General features: G+C 31.6%; 1 pseudogene; it reads left to right on the forward strand.

Annotated features, from left to right (window-relative positions):
* Positions 1 to 3033: 3033 nt before the first annotated feature.
* Positions 3034 to 4140, forward strand: LOC111886913 (putative glucan endo-1,3-beta-glucosidase GVI; annotated as a pseudogene).
* Positions 4141 to 14662: the final 10522 nt, after the last annotated feature.

Genomic DNA, 14662 nt, shown 5'->3' on the forward strand with positions numbered 1-14662 from the left:
TTAACTATTGTTATTGTAAGTTATTTTAAGCTACTTATTTGAAAATTTAAATGATTATAAAAATATATTTAGAAAATATTTTAGTTCAATTGAGATTACAATTTAGTTTTTGCATTTAGAACTACAATTTATCACTTTTAACTATTTACAAAATCTTATTTGTGTTTTTTAAGTGAAATTGAAATTTATATTTAAATTGACCATGTAATAGTATATTTAAATTAACAATTTAAGTATTTTATCCAAACTGTTCAAAAGCTGTAGGTTTAAACTGATAATGGTTTACATATAACAATATATTAAATCTAATAAATTAAGTATAATATGTTAAAAATTAAATACATAACTTTATAAGTATAAGTAAATATATTATTTTAATATTAATATTTATTTTATTTATGATTACACTATATGTTTGATATTTTTTTTAACTTTATTAACCAACTTATAATCATTATTAGAAAGACATTATAATTTGTCACTTTTAACTATTTATAAAATATTCTTTGTGTTGTTTAAGCTGAACTAAAATTTATATTTAAGTTGACCATGTAATGTTATATTTAAATTTACAATTTAAGTATTTTATCCAAATTATTCAAAAGTTGTAGTTTCAAAATGATAATGGTTTACATACAACAACATTTTAAATTTAATAAATAAAGTATAATATGTTAAAAGTTAAAGTTATAACTTTATAAATAAAAATAAAGATATTATTTTAATATTGAAATTTAGTTTATATATGATTACACTTTAGGTTTGATATTTATTTAACATTATTAACTAATTTATAATCATTATAGAAAGAAATTGAAAAGTCATAAGAGTTTCAAATGAACGTGTGTCTTGAGAGTTTCGAATGCATGAAGTTAAAGGAAAAATATTAGCTTTATAAGATATATAAATATAGAGATATAGATAAGATTATATATGTAACAAACTAAAAAATAACAGTAACTTTCTTGTATTTCAAAGTTTTGTCATCAAGGTTTTCATTAATGCCAAATTTAGTCCTTAGCTTTCCTGCCTTTCAAAGTTTTGCCAACAAGATTTTTATTATTGGCGTATTTCATACTTGTAATTTTGTAATTTACTATTTTTAATATAATTATTATCACGTTTATTACATTTAATACTTTACATATATAAATATGTAAGTATTATATGGCTATTTAATTTAAAATTTTAAAAAACCTAAAAATATATTATTTATTTCAAAACTATAATAAAATGATAAGGGTCAAAACTCATGATAGATTAACATGTAGCAAAATGAATCTTCATTTATTATAGTTGATTTTGATAGAAGAAAATAAAAATATATCGTGTAATAAATATGAATCATTAATTTATATCTAACGAGATCATTAATGAACACAGCGTTAATTAATTTTAACATGAACTCCTTCTAGAAAATGTATAAAAATGTTAATGTATGGTAAATTACAGTTTTTTTTTTTTTTTGTCGCAGTGGTGGTTCATCGATTTATACAAAGATAATCCTTAAAATAATTGTCAAATATTTTTCAACCATAATTTATTTTTTCTCTTATATCACTATGTTTTCATACTATCTACATAATGCTTCAAGTCCTCCTTATATATGGTGTCTACACATTTACGGTAAAAATAATCTTCATCGTTTAACATGGTTTAGGGACAAAAAAATATGACAATAATATTTTTAATGGATCATACCCATTAATCAATCCTACATGCAATAGATATAATCCAACCACACACACACATATATATATATATATATATATATATATATATATATATATATATATATATATATATATATATATATATATATATATATATATATATATATATATATATATATATAGAGAGGTTATAGTGTTCTAACTATTTATTGTGTACATATAGGATTGATTCTGTACCAATCACTTTAATTATTTTAAGCAAGTAATTAATGCATATTACATGATAAAGATATAATGAGTATTAATTAAATTTTTAACATTTAATATGAATTATTAATTTTTTAAATTAAGTAAATTGATTGGTCCAGAATCAATCATACATGCACACAATAGATATTAAAAACATTTGAACCTAACTCTCTCTCTCTCTCTCTCTACATATATATATATATATATATATATATATATATATATATATATATATATATATATATATATATATATATATATATATATATAGGGCTAGGTTAATGTGTTTTTTTATATTTATTGTGTGCTAGAAAAATTAAATAATTATTTAATTAAATAAAGATAGTTATTAAATGATTTCTATAATTGTATGTATATTAAATGATATCCATAATTATAATTCTTCTTTTATAGAAACTAATTAACTTCGTCATTAATGTCAGCAATAACATTATTTCAGAATGAATTCATACCTATGTTTTTATGTATGAGTTTGTTTTTTTGTTTAAGGACCTAATCACTTAAAATACGATAAAGTTGCATTGAATATAAAAAACGATAGTGTATTCTACTCATTCTGCTAGAATACAATCCATTCTTCTAGATACGTATTCATTCTGAAAGAATATTATTGTTGACATTAATGTCGAATTTAATTAGTTTCCATAAAAATTAATTATAAGTATAGATATCATTTAATATAGATATAATTTTTACTAAATTCTTATTGGTGCATTGTAGGACACAATAGATGTGAGAAACATTTGAACCTACTTTTCTCTCTCTCTCTCTCTCTCTATATATATATATATATATATATATATATATATATATATATATATATATATATATATATATATATATATATGAAGAAAATCCTATCAAAATTTACTTATTTAATTATCAGTAATTAATATTACAATGTATTAAAATCCAACTAATTCCATTTATAATGTATGTTTTAATGCCTAATTAATTTGCAATAAATATCATCTTCATCTTCTTCATGCACCCATACATACAAGACCTTATCTTACTAAGTTTTACAGTATATATATCCGATAACAGAACAGTTTTTCTTGCAACATCCATCAGTAAAACTAGTTTCGAAATGGCTTCATTTTTACCTTCAATAAGCATCATTTGTGTTCTTATAGTTCATCTAAGTTCTCATGCACGTAATGCGTTCATCGATCTTCATAATCTTTATTTTTCAATCATGAAATATCCTTTACATTTCTAAATATGTTTTCGATTTCTTTTATTTCCCAGATTGTGGTGGTATTGGAATTAACTATGGATTATTGGGAGACAACCTCCCTCCTCCAGATCAAGTTATAACCCTCTTAAAGTCAAGAAACATATCATGAATTCGTATCTTTAGCCCCGGCCTCAACGTTCTCAACGCTCTACAAAACTCTGGAATCCAAGTGATCATTGGAACCTTCAATCAAGATATAGCCACTCTTGCAGGAGATATCAACTTTGCAAAAGGATGGGTACAAACTAACATTATCCCATACACACAAACCATTACATTCCGTTGCATATCCATCGGTAATGAAGTCATCCCAGGTAATATGAATTCTTTGGTGTTCCCGGCGATGCAAAATATGAACGCAGCCTTACAATTCTTCAATCTTGGTCGGATTCCCGTGAGTACAGCTGTCGGGATTTATGCACTAGCAAGTTCATCTCCTCCTTCAACTGGAGATTTTTCAAGTGATGTCAAGCCTGCAATTCAACAGATCACAGGATTCTTATCTAACAACAGTTTCCCACTTTTGATCACTGCGTACCCTTACTTTACTTACATTTATGAACCGAGTTCAATTCAATTACCGTACGTGTTATTCACCTCTCCTGATGTTGTAGTGAGAGATGGAAGTCTAGGGTACAAGAATATGTTCGATGCCATGGTTGATGCGGTTTACTCCGCATTAGAAAAGATTAGTGCAGGTGATGTTGAGGTGGTGATTTGTGAGAGTGGGTGGCCGTGGCAAGGAAATGGTAATTCACGACGATTGAACTGGCTCAGACCTATAATCAGAATCTTGTGAACCACGTACATGGCTTTGGTACTCCTAAGAGGCCTTACAAGAATGTGGAGACATATGTTTTTTCACTTTTTAACGAGGACAGAAAGAATCCAGGGGTCGAACAACATTTTGGCTTGTTCAATCCGGACATGACTGAAGTGTATCATGTTGATTTTTAACTAGATATAAAAATTGATCAAGAATGTAACTTTATTATTGTTTGAAGAATTGTAATTTAAAAGGGAATTGTAGTTCATGAATAACAATCTATTGTGGGGTATTTCTATAGTTTTTTTTTGTATCGTTTTTTCTCCAATTTGAACTCACGAACAAAGGATAAACATATGATTTAAATTGAAATGCATTGGTCATGCTTACAAATTGCAATATGTTATTCAACAATTTCAAACAAAGATAAATATTCATTCAAACATAATTTTTTTTATAGATGTAGCAGATAAACATGCAACAAGATGTGTCGCTAAACAACGAGCTCAAGATGCTTGGGACCTTAAAAGGAAGGTTTGACTTTGTAATGTTATCAATAAGGAATCGATATATGTATTTTAGGGTTGATTCCCATCTTGAGAAGCTTTTCTCCAACATATGTTATAGGTATTTGTAACATCCATTTCCCAGTTAGTGATTTCAATCTTTCAATCTTTTAAGTTGATTAATTTTGGGATTTTTTTGTGGTATTGCAACTCACAAGGAGTCTCGACGTGATTTTTTCACAATGCGACTTCTAATCATGTTCGCGGTGTGATATGTCTATTGGGACAAACCCTACAAGCCTCGGTTTTTGGGCCTATTTAATGGCACAAACCCCTCAGGTTCCGTCATTCTATCAGCTTCCATCTTAGAGAAAACCGATCATGCAAAGCCTAGCCCCATCGTGATCTCTTGTGTGATTTTCCTTCCTTTGGTGTAGCTTGAAGGTATTTGGAGTGCAAGAAAGTGTTGTTTCAGTCCTTTCCAGCAGCTAGCAATCTTCTTCTTCTTGCTTTAGACCTTTATGAGTATTCAAGTTCTTGTGAACCTTTTTGGTAAGGAAATATGGATGGTTACCTTGCATTTGAAGCCATGTAAGGTGATGAGCTCATTTTGCTCCTTTTTATGACCTAAGTTGTAGATCTAAGCATTTAAGGCTCCTACATGAATAAAGTTTGGAACTTTATCCAATAAGACCATGTTTAATGAGCTCTAGAAGGTTAGAGCTCATGTATTAAAGGATTAAGACATTAGGAAAAAAAGTGGTTGTTAGACCGGGTTTAACGGCACGACCATCATGAGACTCGCATCACGATTACGAGTCTGTCCCGACTATTTTGTCGGCTAGTGTCTCATGGTGTGACATGTAAAAGGTCACAACATGAATGTTGTGTACCATTTCCTTTTGATGACGATTGAATTTTTTTTGGATCAGTTGACTTTTGGTCAACTTAGAGTTTTAGATTATAGACTGAGGTTTGACCACTGTTTAGATTTAGTTGTATGTGTAGTTTTTTCTGTGTAATCTATTGTGATTCAGCTTTGATCAAATGAGTCTTCTCACTATACTATATAGGATACTAGGTGTCATTATTGATGGTTTTAGTATACTACAACATCCTATGGTGCACATACAACCCTAAATGCTTTGGATCTATATTTTCTCTAATTATACATACAATATTGTTTCCAAAGCATTAAGCCTACAACTAGCACGCAATTGAGATAAACAACATAAAATACTAGTTAGGAGTTTACCACTTTATGTAGCTTGTAGAGCTTGTTGTATTTGGCCTTTTCTGAAAAGTGTTGCATATTGCTGAAATATTACTTTAAAGAAGTTTTTCCACACTTTTGCAAACAAGAGGTATTTTATCAAGTGGGAGATTCTACATCAACATTATAAAAAGATATTTGGTCCCTTAAAATGCCCCTTTAGGAATGTACTTGGCATTTTTGTGTTGACTCACAAAAATATCATTAGTTGGTTATGTTTATGCATATATTTATTTATGCATGTTTGTGTTGTTTATTTTATGCAATTATTATGTGTGGTTGATAAATTAGTTTTTCACATGCTAAAATAATTTTGGACAAAATAAACATCACATGGTGTTTGGTTTTCAAAATTTATAATGTGGACATAAGATGTAACAAGTTATCGGTTTAAAAATAAAATCTTGTTTTATAAAACCATTAATAACGTCAATTATTGAAAATACTTAATTATAAGTTTGAAAATGATGATTTTTATAACGTATACAAACTCCAAATAGAATTTTATATTAAAATCCATAAATGATAATTCCATTTAATTATCTTATAATTAAATATTAGGCTTCTTTATTTAATTCCTCAAAATTCGAATTAGAGTTTTAATTTTCTTTTTCATTATAGGATTCAGATTTTAATAGTTAAAATAGAAGATAATGACTAACATTTACCCTACATATAATTGTATGCACATATAATTATAAGTTACAAAATCAATGTACATGTGGAAATATCACTTAACACTTAAGGGTACATGCAAGCTAATGGATCTATGTCTTTTAACAACTAATAGCAACATACTTATGAAAACTAAAGAAACCCTAGATGTAATTGAAATTAGTAATTCAGATTACATACCTTTGATATTGCACTAGTAAACAATACCCTTGAATACTGCCTCTAATGGCTCACACCATACCCTAGAAACTAGAAGAAAACTTTAAGAGAGAGAGAGAGAGAGAGAGAGAGAGAGAGAGAGAGAAAGAGAACGGATGAAAGAGATTTTTGGCTAGGGTATTCCAAAAGAAGAGACAGACTAAAATCATATCACAAGGGGTCTATTTATACTTGTTTGGTAACCAAGATATACCCTAATTTGAATTCAAAATAATATTAATTTAATCCAAATCAAGTTGTTATCCTTATCAATACCTGAAGGCATCCAAAAGCTGCCAAAGGAGCCTCCAAAACCGTGCAAGCAAGGAAGGATCTAGAATCCTTCCATTGCTTAACTATTAAGCGATTACATATCAACTCTTGTACTTCCAATTAATTCAAATTGACCCAAAATTAAATCCAAATTAATTGTGATCAATTCTGAATTAAGTTAATCAATTTCTAATTAATTTATTAATCACAATAAATTAATAAATCATTTTCTCTATCTCCAAATGTCATTCTCAACTATTTCTAGTGATAAGGACAACCTAAAAAGGACTTCGTTTTTAATTGCAAGAATATACCAATTTAGCTATGAGCTTAAACACCTTAATCCAACATGACTTTCCTTCTAATGAATAACTAGTTTAGTATAAGATACCTCATCAACTTACTTAACCACTATAGTCATTGTAATTATATTTTATATGATAAAATATAAATGTGAAACCTTTTGAAGTTTTCATCTAAAAGTTGAGATAAAAAAAATCAGTAGAGCTATAACAGACATCTATATTCCTAATAAAAGACTCTTATAGATGCCACTTGTCATTCATTTAGACTTCATATTTGCCACGTGTCCATTTTTTTTGTTCATCCTATTTTTTTCTTCCCACTCATTTATTTATTCTTCCTCTAATGTTGTCATCCCAAAAAACCAGCAATCCAAATTTAAAAACATTGTTGTTATCCCAATAAATCTGCTAAGTAAGCATCTATTAATTTGAATTAGACAGATTTTCCCTTCTCGTCTTATATCATCTCATAAATCTCGCCCAAAATAAACTACCATAGCTTCTTCCTCTATATTTCCATTTCTAAATGTCAAAACCCTAATAATCTCAACATAATCAGCCCATCATTATGTGATTTGCAAAGAAATATGATTCAAATCCATTAATATGATTGCAAATTTAGGGTTTCTGGAATTGATGCATAAAGAAGGTACACAGTAAATCATTATTCATATTTTCTTTGCATTCTCTTAGCTTGAATTGTATACAATAACTAATTTTGATTAAAATTTTTGAAATGCAATATGTTGTTTTGTTTCTCCCTAATAGCCTTTCTATCGGGGCCTCTTAATAGCCTTTGGTCGTGGGAATAAGCTTAGACTGAAGTCATAACTACATCAGATACTCTTCAAAAGTTCAATAAGATAACTTTATCAAGGTACGACCTTTTCTCATTAAAATCAAATGGCAAGGAGTTATACTTCAAAGATAGATAGCCAGATCCACAGCACCTTCCATGTCTCCCAGCTGCGGAAGTGTCTCGTGGATGATCAGCGGTGGTGCCGTTAGAGGATATACAGGTTGATGACAACCTGAATTACATTGAGCGCCCAGTCGCAATCCTCGACCGGAAGTCGAAGGATCTAAGGAACAAGAGGGTGGAATTAGTGAAGGTGTAGTGGCAGCATCGAAAGGGGTCAGAGTGGACTTAGGAGCCGGTGGAAGAAATGACGGAGCATTACCCCGAGATATTTCCGGATCGAGCAGCAGACTTCGAGGACGAAGTCTAAAATAAGTAGGGGAGATTTGTAGCACCTGGTTCTTGGTACGTAAAATTTATCTTAGTGTTATTCATTTTTAGCCTTGGACTCGACGAGTTGTAGATCCGACTCGCCGAGTAGAGACGGGATCTGGAACACGTTTAAGTTGGAGACTCGGTGAGTCCCCACGGTCTGATGAAACCCTAAATTTCAAGGGTTTGCACCATATTTAAACCCTCTTATCCGCCCCTAAGTTCGCCCCCTTCACCCTCAGAGCTCTATACTTCGTTCAAGCCTTGTTCCTTGTGAGTTTGAAGCATTTTGGTGTGTTTTCTTGAAGATTTGGAGAGGGAAGGAGAGTAGATCAAGAAGAGAAGAAGGAGGTCAGGCATTCTTGTGTTATCTTAGTGATTTACTTGAGGTATAACTCAGTTTCCCTCTATTATCATGCTTATTGTCTCTTGTAGCTCCATGAAAGTGCTTCTTGAGCCTTTCCCAAGCTTGTTTGTGTACTAGGGTTGGTAATAAGTTGTTTAGCCTCTAGATCCAGGCATGACTGAGCACCAGGAGCTTGGATCTACTGCCTTTATGGACCCATATTGCATGAAAGCCCTAGATCTACTCTTTTGGTGCATTTTGAGCCCTAAAACCCTCATGGGTGTTTATTTACACGTAAAGTTGGAAACTTTACGTGTTAATCAGGCCCTAGAAACCTAGATCTATGAATGACATGAGCTGGATTCAAGCAGAATCGCGTGTATAGTATTTGCATGTGGCTGACTCGACGAGTCGTTCATCAGACTCGGCGAGTCGAGTCGCGAGTCCCCGAGTTTTCCCACTTTTCATATTTGTGGGTTGGAGTAGTGAGTCATTGGGTGTGACTCAGTGGGTCGGAAGCCAGACTCACTCATGAAGTAACTCGGCGATTCAATGCCATGACTCAGCGAGTTCAAGGCAATCTTCTTGCCTCAAGAACAGACTCGCCGAGTTGTTCATACAACTCGACGAGTCTCAGCATAGAGTGTTCCTTGGATGAAGATGAACTCGGCGAGTTGTTCATACAACTCGGCGAGTAGGATGAAGGACTATTGGCCTTTGGTTTAGAAGGAAAACTCGTCGAGTCAATGCCCAGCTCGACGAGTAGAGATGGGTTTATGGTCAGACAAAGGGATAGGGACTCGGCAAGTTGGTAAGCCAACTCGGCGAGTCGGGTCAACTGGCAGTGACTTTGACTTTGACTCTTGGTTTGGTTGGGGGTAAATGGTCAGTTTACCCCGAGGTCGGTTAGCAGTATTTGACTAAGGGTTTTGTGGGAATTATAGCCGGAGGATTTCCGGAGCAGCAGCAGCAGAAGACAGTTAGTTCCCACACAGATCAGCGGCTACTTTGAGGTGAGTTACCTTCCAGTAGCGGTGGGTCTACGGCCACAATGCTGACCCACCAGTAGGAGTTGTATGATAGACGATTATCTCTGTGATATTCATCTAAGGTTGCTACTACCTGTGATATGTTTATGTGCTAGTATGATATGCTGCTATATGCTAGTGACAATAGGGGGAGATAATCCCCAGATTACCGGTCGATAGGGCCGAAGGGGCGGTCGTGCCCAGCCATGCTAGATAGATTATGTGATATGTGTTATGTGGTAGTAGTAAGGGGTGAAGTAGTTCGCAGATTCCGGTCGAGAGGACCGAAGGGGAGACCAACACCCAGATATGTTAGTCAGTATCCGGTCGAGAGGACCGAAGGGGAGGCAAGCTCCCAGATATACTGGTCAGTATCCGGTCGAGAGGACCGAAGGGGAGGACAGCTCCCAGATGTACTAGACAGTATCCGGTCGAGAGGACCGAAGGGGTAGGTCGGGCACCCAGATATGCCTGACAATATATGTACGTACCGTGCTTACGGTTTTCAGTTTTGGTTTCAGGTACCTCTTCTTCGAAGGGGAAGGAGCTGGCGCGGTAGCGGTACATCACACACATGCTTGTATTCCGCATCATGAGATCTTCCTGGGGATTTCTACTCTGACACTTTTATGTTTTATAAAAATGTTTTCCAGACATGCACTATCTTTTGTGAAATGATATGATCGTTGAACGTTTTATTCCTAATGTTTTGCTAAGTACATGTTTTAAAAAATGAAAATTTTGGCTCGTATTTTTGGGATGTTATAAAGGGTATTTTGGGAAAAACCATCGTATTTTAAGTTTTTTGTGTTATTTTATGATTTGTTTTCCGGTAGCTGTATTAGACAAGACTTATTTTATGTTTTACTACGTATCAGCCATCTTACAAGAAGAAGAATGAACGATTTTAGATGACTTTTTTTTGAATCTTTATGCATATATTTTGTTGTTTTATAAATTTTTTCATGAAGATAGATTTAGATGGATGTGATTACTTTTTCACACCTTACTTACTTATAGCAATATGTAGCAAAAAGTATATTGATATGCATTTTTATATTATAAATGTGCATAATTTTAATCAAACTTTGATGAAGATATTAAAGGTTTGGATGGCAGACCTTGCACTTTTGTTAACAACTGAAATTTGAAGAACAAGGTAAGACTCTTAATTTTTACATTGTATTTTAATCTCCATGTTTCTTTAGTTTTCATGCCATTGATTCCTATAGAAATATTAAATGGAAATCAATTTAAAGTTTTGAAATCATGACTTAAATTCATATATTTGTGTATCAAAATAGGACATAAAACATGTAGGGTCATAATAAATGCGTAATAATGTGGAATTTGAATCAAAACAGGGAAAATTAATAATGGAGAGCTAAATACTTTTTCTATTTTGTAGTATTGTACAATGCTGAAGGCTCACCAATCAGGTCATTCTAAGCACCTAAACGATTCCTTAATTTCTCTTTATTTATATTTAATTTATAAATTTGTTTTAATTTGTTTCTTTTTGAAGAAACTTCTGGTAAGAATATAGAATTCTAGGGAAAATAAAAGGAAACCCTATTAAACATAACAATGATATGAGTTGTTGGCTCGAAGAAAAACTGATGGGAATAGTAAAGGTGTTATTAGGATTTTTAAGATTTCCAAAGATATAAAAACTTTTCCAAAGTTTAATGTTATTTTCAGTTATTATGAGCAAAACAATATTTAATCGCCTCATGTTATTTCTGAGTTTTTTCTCTTCTTAGCCTAGTTAAGTCTAAATATAGATGTCGATGAAGTACCATGATGGGTTCGTATACACCATAGATTTGTCTCTACATTTGACTTAAATTCCATTTATAAAGTTTGATGTTATTTATAGAGTTTTCTTGATGAGTTTATGACACTGGTGGAGAGGAACTCAATAAAGGCAAGATATAACAATTAGCAACTTACCTTCTTTTGTTATTTCTTTAGCTATAGCAACATTTACATACTTTAATTATGGTTTTCGATTATTGTTAACCTTTTAAGTTGTGATTGTATTATCACATTTGTAGGCTTGCTTCTGTGTGAAGCATGCATGATAAATTATGTTTTATCAGAAATGGTTTACGCTTTTTTTATTAATTATTCAAAAACTTATTAACTTTATTTATTAAATGTTGTGTTGGCCCTTGATTAGAGTCAAGGTGTAGGTATATTAATTTTTTTTGTAACTATTAAGTAGTATTTTTAGTATAGAATTACAATGTATTCTTTTTGCAAGATTGGGAAGTTGTTGCTGATGGCAAGGAGTTGGAGATCAGTAGCAAAAAACTTAGTGGATTGATGCCGATGGTGAGAAGCCAAAGAATGCATGTATTAAAATGTTGTTATTGGACAATGAATGATACATCTAAGACAATTATTGTTAGGCTTTTTTTGTTTTTTTAATATAACATTTTATCATTTCAAACTAATTGATCTCATCATTTGTAATGACTTATTTCTTTGTAATGTTTAGTTCTAAAACCATTCTACATATTAATTTGAATCCACCATTATAACGTTTCTTTCATATAACTTTGTAAATTAATAACTATTTGAAAATCATTGATTAATTATTATACTTTTGAAGTATTAATATTATTTTACTTTGGGAACCGTGGTTTCTACAGGTTATAACCTAGTTAGAAATAATAAATGATGAACTAAAACTTATCAGATATGGTTACTTTTTAATGGGTAAAAATAATCTTCCTTTATTATTTTTAGGATTATACTTTAATCGATGTCACTTGTATTTTGAATACAACTCCACCTAAGAAGTAGATAAATGACTTTGTGAAGTTTAGCATGGAAATGCACCATCCTTATTTTACTTAATGTTTAAGGATGTGAAGCTTGTGTAAAACAAGAGCTTCTAGACCCAATATCTACTAAATACATATTTGTAGAATTTCCTAAAAGGTTATTCGGTTTATTGTTTATACAAACCCACCAAAAATAATATCTCTTATTCTTCTGAAAGTTGAGTTGTTTGAAAACAAGTTTCTAATAGACAAAGCGAGTGGGAGACACATGAAAGTTAAAGTAGCTCAAGAACCATAGACTGATGTAACAAAAGTTGGCACTAGTTTTCAACAAGAAATTGTTGAACATCAATAATAGTTATGCAAAAACATATATTGTTCACATATCTAGTGGAATCATCTATGACCAGAGAAATATAGGATTTCTTATTGATGAGTTTTTTTTATGGTTTCTGGAAAATCCATCAACTACCAAAATGTAATATCAGATTTTGAATCTGACAAATAATTTGTAGCCATGAACATTGAGATGATATCCATGTATAATAATAAAATATGGTCTTGATTAATCTCCTACCATATAGAAAAAGTAAAAGGAGTAAGTGATTCTTTCAAAAAGAAAACAAACATAGGTGGATATATATATATATATATATATATATATATATATATATATATGTGATTAGATCAACTAGGATATTATTTACCAGAACCATATATTATGATTACGAAATATGACAAATAAATTTCAAGAAAACCACTTTTCTTAATGGACACGTACTTGAAGATGTCTATATCGTTTAGTATGGAGGTTTTCTTTAATCCAATATATCCTAATAGAGTGTGTAAGCTTTATAGATCCATTTATGGATGTAAAGAAAACATCTCAAGACTACAATCATCATTTTAATAAAAACATGAAGTATGTTTTACATAAAAATGGAAATAACATTTGTGTTTACTAAGAACTAGTGGGAGCATAATGATAAATCTAATATTGTATGTATAAAACATACTTAATCATAAGAAATTATATTCTGATCATGTAAGGCATTGTCTCCCTGACTCGGAAAGTGTTTTTAAAATGTAAGACTTAAGAAAAACAAACTACATTCTTGGAATGTAAAATCTATGGAGATAGATCAAGATAAATGTTAAATTGTAAATCTTTATATATATGTTGACAATATGTTGAAGGAGATCAAGATGCATGGCTCTTAGAGAGGATTCTTGACAATGTCACATGGCACCATTTTGAGATTTCCTCAAAGGGACTTACCACTAAGGTTTGAGATAGATAAAAGGATTTGTATTACATTTTCTTTGACAAATGAATTCATCATTTATGCCATATTTTGTAAAAGAAAATGTATATGATTATGCTACGAGCATATCATAAGATACCAATAGGTTACATAGGAAAGCCATTGGATGACTATAAAGGACATTCTAAAAGTACTTATGAATTAGAACTCAACAATACAAAGACAGTCGAAATCGGACACTAGAAGAGAGAGTTATGAATTTTTAACGAACTTTAACAATCTAAGTCTGTTAAAAATATAACTTTAAAAATAAATTCAAAATTGGCCGATGGATTCTAAACGAAAGTTGTAGATCTCGTTGATAGCTACATGTGCATATGAAACACGTCAAAAACAATGCCACTATGAAGAAGTAGTGAGTTTGTAAGATTTTATAAACATTCGCGTGCAGTCGCGTGCATAGACAAGATGCGCGGCGTGCATCAACAACCCATGTGATTTTGACACGTGGCACCACCCATCGATCGAGACATAACCTCGGACGACCAAATATGCGACGCGTAGGGGACATGGTGCACGACGTGCACCATGAATCAGCCTATATAAACTTCCGATTTCAACTCATTTTCCTTACATCCTTCCTCTGAATCCTCTGGGGATCATTTATATTCCTTACTCACTAGTTCCCATGTCACTCTAGCAGGGCCTTGCGGTGCCAGATAGTCGGAGAATAGAAGCTCCTGGATCGAGATTCTCTCCGCGTAATTTCCCGGTTTTCACGATATTACTTTGTATGTTAAGCTACACTTGTTTTTTTAAGT

This window comes from Lactuca sativa, chromosome 6 (genome assembly GCF_002870075.4).
Source record: "Lactuca sativa cultivar Salinas chromosome 6, Lsat_Salinas_v11, whole genome shotgun sequence".
NCBI lineage: Eukaryota > Viridiplantae > Streptophyta > Magnoliopsida > Asterales > Asteraceae > Lactuca > Lactuca sativa.